This window comes from Cupressus sempervirens, chromosome 8 (assembly GCF_028749045.1).
Source record: "Cupressus sempervirens isolate cs-2001-9-10 chromosome 8, ASM2874904v1, whole genome shotgun sequence".
In the NCBI taxonomy this organism is placed as follows: domain Eukaryota; kingdom Viridiplantae; phylum Streptophyta; class Pinopsida; order Cupressales; family Cupressaceae; genus Cupressus; species Cupressus sempervirens.
In genome coordinates, this window is record NC_143125.1 from 698,021,498 (window position 1) to 698,025,663 (window position 4,166).

Here is a 4,166-nt window from a genome sequence, read left to right on the forward strand (position 1 = left end):
GTAACCTTTAACAGGGTTGGCTCCTAACAGGGCTCACTTCAGAAGAGTGAAAATTGGTAACTAGTTACTTGGTGGTTTTTCCCAAATTGGGTTTCCACATTAAATTTGGTGTCTCTTGTGTTCATGTTACTTCTTTATGCATTCATGTTAATCACCTTAAATGCTTAATAAGTTAACAAAAAATTTTTGCATTTATTTGTATAGTCACCAAGTGCCAGCAGCAATTTTATTTTAAAGACATCCAAGGATCTATGGATTTATTTTTTGTGGTAACTGATTCACCCGTCCCCTCTCAGTTACTCCATCTCTATTTCCAACAGCTATGAGATGTATTGGGTAGGATACCTCTTGTCAAATATTGGGTGATGACTCTGAGGAGGTTTTGAATGGGTCCAAGGATAGATGCTTACAGGATCTTACTATTGAGGTGGAAGTTGTGACATGCGGTGAGTTTGATATGGCAAGAGCTTCCTTTTCTTCAAATGAGGAGTTGGTTGACTTACATGGAAGTTGTATATCAGATGTAGAATTGTACAAGGAAGATAACACATGCATGAGAAATCTTGTGGTGGAGAGGCTTGATTCGATTTCCTATCTTAGTGCAATTAGTGAGACACAGAGCTTGCATAGGAGTCAAGGATTACAAAGGCATTCTATGACTTGTCAATTGAACATGAGTAATAGTAATATTTCTTTAGCTCTTGAGCATTATGATGTTATCCATCAGATGTTTACTACATCTAGTTAGGGTGCTCCTATGTTTGATGAGCATGGTGATAGTACTCTTTCTCTAGTAAAGGTTCATACACTTTGAAAGGCTATTAGGATCTTGAAGCATAGTTACTCTCACTTAGTTGCTAATGGGAATTACCTTCTAGAGTAGGGTAGCACTTGCTATGAGATGTTGTTAGGGAAAGAGGAGGAGGTGGTTGAGCTCACTTAGGAGCTTGAGGTGACTCTAGAGTCTCTCCAATGTACTTAGTTGGCTCTTCAAGAGTCACATTCATAGTTGGATAAGGTTACCATGGAGTTAGAGTGGGTATAGTCGACACTAACCCAAAATCCTATTCAATTACATGTTGTGGTTGGTGGTGAGTTTTATTCTATGATTGAGGAAGAGGGATGTAATGATGTGGCAAACACATTCATCTAGGATATGAGTGTAGTATGTAGAGAGGAGGAGAGAGCATCAATAGAGATAGGCTCTCATGGTGATTTGTTTCCTTCTACTAGAAGTGAGTCTATTTCTTCCTTTCATATAAATAGTAGCATTGGATAGTTGGCATAGTCACATTTTTAGAGGGACTAGCTATGGATTGTGGGGGAGTAGATTGATGCTTCCACATATAATTTCTACCACACTAAGTCACTGCTGGAGTATTTTCTTGAGAGTTTGGATTTGCTATAGGTTTGAACCAAATCACAAATGGATGACCCAACTAATTTTGAATCTAGGATTTCAACAAAGCATGATATCACTTTTTCAAAGAGTAAAATATGATTACATAGTTGTAGCTTCATATTTATGTGACATTTATTATAAGGTACTACATGATCTGGGCACAATTGAGGTGGAAGATGATTATAATTAATGTTAGGAGAAGTTAGATGATACAATTGTTGGCATCAGTTTCCTAGATCATGTATTTGATGGTGATGCAACAATAGTGAGAGTAGGAGCATGCGAGGATACTATCATATTAGTAACCACTTCTATGTTAGTAAGAGTATATGCTTGCTCTGATGATAGTACACTTGTTATTACTAATGAGGTGGGTGATATAGTGACAAATTCATGTTATACTATCAATAAACAAAGTGTTGATGTTCACTTCTTGGATAGTACTATGGATGCAACATTGTCTTATGACAATCTAATATTTGAGGTTCATATTGATCACTCACTTGAGTTGAGTTGGGCTTAGTTTTCACCATCTACAAAGATTTAGTTTTGTGTTTTAGCAGTTGGTAATGTTCGTACATCCATATATTTCATATGGCTACACCTATTGTTCATGCAATTGGCATGAGTGCATATGGTTTGCATATTACTACATATTTTTCAATGCAAGTTGGTGATGATCATGATTTTAGTCCAATATATATTATGTGGGTGGATACAAGGAAGAAGAAATTTCATAGATCTTCTATGCAGTTCCCTTTTGATGACATTTTGACTTCTACATCATCAACACAAGTTTTGGGTGCTAGGTTGCAAGACATGTGGTTGGTCCTAATGATGTTGGTTTACAATTGGTTTAATATCCATATTGATGTCACATACTACTTCATTTTGGATCTAGCTAGAGGTTGGAGATCATTGTGTTGTTGAATTTATTGAGGACAAGAAATTTTAGGAAGGGCAAACTAAAATATCCCCATGCTTTTAGTATCTCGGTGGAGTTCTTAGCACTGACATTCTCCAAAGGCTGAGTGGATTAATAAGGAGCACTTAATTAAATTTATTTCATATAAATTCATTAAATAAATAAAAATAAAAAGAAGGTGATGTTATATTTAATTTTATAGAGAGTGCATTAATTATTGGAAGGGGGAAGCTTCTAGTAATTTTTGAGAAGCATAGTTAATTATTGTACTGCAAGGGAGAAACTTCTAGAGAGTGCATTAATTATTGGAAGGGGGAAGCTTCTACTAATTTAATTTTCTAGAAGCACAACTAATTATTGTATTGCAAGGGAGAAACTTCTAGAGAGAACATTAATCATTGGAAGGGGGAAGCCTCTAGTAATTTAAGTTTCTAGAAGCACAATTAATTATTGTATTGCAAGGGAAAACTTTGTAGAGAGTGCATTAATTTTTAGAAAGTGGGAAGCTTCTAGAGAATGCAATTAATTAATTTTTTATTTCATTCTAGAAGGGTTAATGAAAAGAATAAATAGGGGCGAGAGACTCATTGTTTAGCATCCAATTATTGAGAATTTCATTTGATAAGAACTTGGGAGAAGAAACTAAGATTTCTAATTTTAGTTAGCTATTGGAGAATGTCAACTCTTTAGTGTTGCACCCATTTGAGGTGGTGGAATATCTATTGAATTTGGTATTCGAGAGATCTTCATTCTAGAGTTCTATTTGTGTTTAAATTGGAGAATAGATTTTGGTTGCTATAGTACACATGCACAATACTATGCTAGAGTATTTATGTTTGATTCATTTCCATTCTTGGGCATCACTATTATCAAGTTTAGTTTACAACTATTAGTAGTTATCATTGTAATTTCTAAGTTTATTATTTTGTTGTGATAATTCAGAATCTGATTTTGGCATTACTATAGTCATTATTGTAAGCCAATGAGAATGAATTCAATAAAGAAGATACATGTTTCATACCATTTTCTTGATGAAATGTCCATCTAATAGCATATATGATCGGCATAATAGTTGTATGTCAATTTTTTTGTCAAAATGTCAATTGGTTGTAGATATGCATTTCATATCTAGTTTCCATGTATATGCATTGAAAATACCAAAAGAACTTCACTTGCATATCAGTTCATTGTTAGAGATATTATAATATCATTCTAAACCTCATAGCTTGAAGAAGCAACATACAAGTGTTTGCCAATATTTCATGAGCTAATTTCAGTCAATTTGGGTAAGGGATATTACATTGTATCAGAGCTTTCTTGCAAAATATTTGGCAAAATCTCAAATAATTGAATTAGTTAATAATTTGGTATTTCTTGAAGTTATAACTAGTTGGGGTTATTGCATTGGTATAGATTTCTTAAAAAGTGTTTGATAAAATGTCAAACAATTGAATTAGTAAAGAATTTGGTATTTTATGAAGTTATAACCGATTGGGGTTATTATATTGGTATTAGAGCTTGCTTGCAAAGTGTTTTGAAAAAAATTCAAACAATTGAATTAGTAAAGAATTTGGTATTTTTTGAAGTTATAACTAGTTGGGGTTATTACATTAATATTAGAGATTGCCTCCATAGTATCTGTTGAAGTTACAACCCCTTGGGGTTATTACATTGGTATTAGAGCTTGCTGCAGAGTATTTGTCAAAATGTCAAACAATTGAATTAGCAAAGAATTTGGTATTTTTTGAAGTTCTAACCAATTGAGGTTACTACATTGGTGTCAGAGCTTGTGTGCAAAGTTTTTGACAAAATGAAAAATGACTAAATTATAGAAGAAAT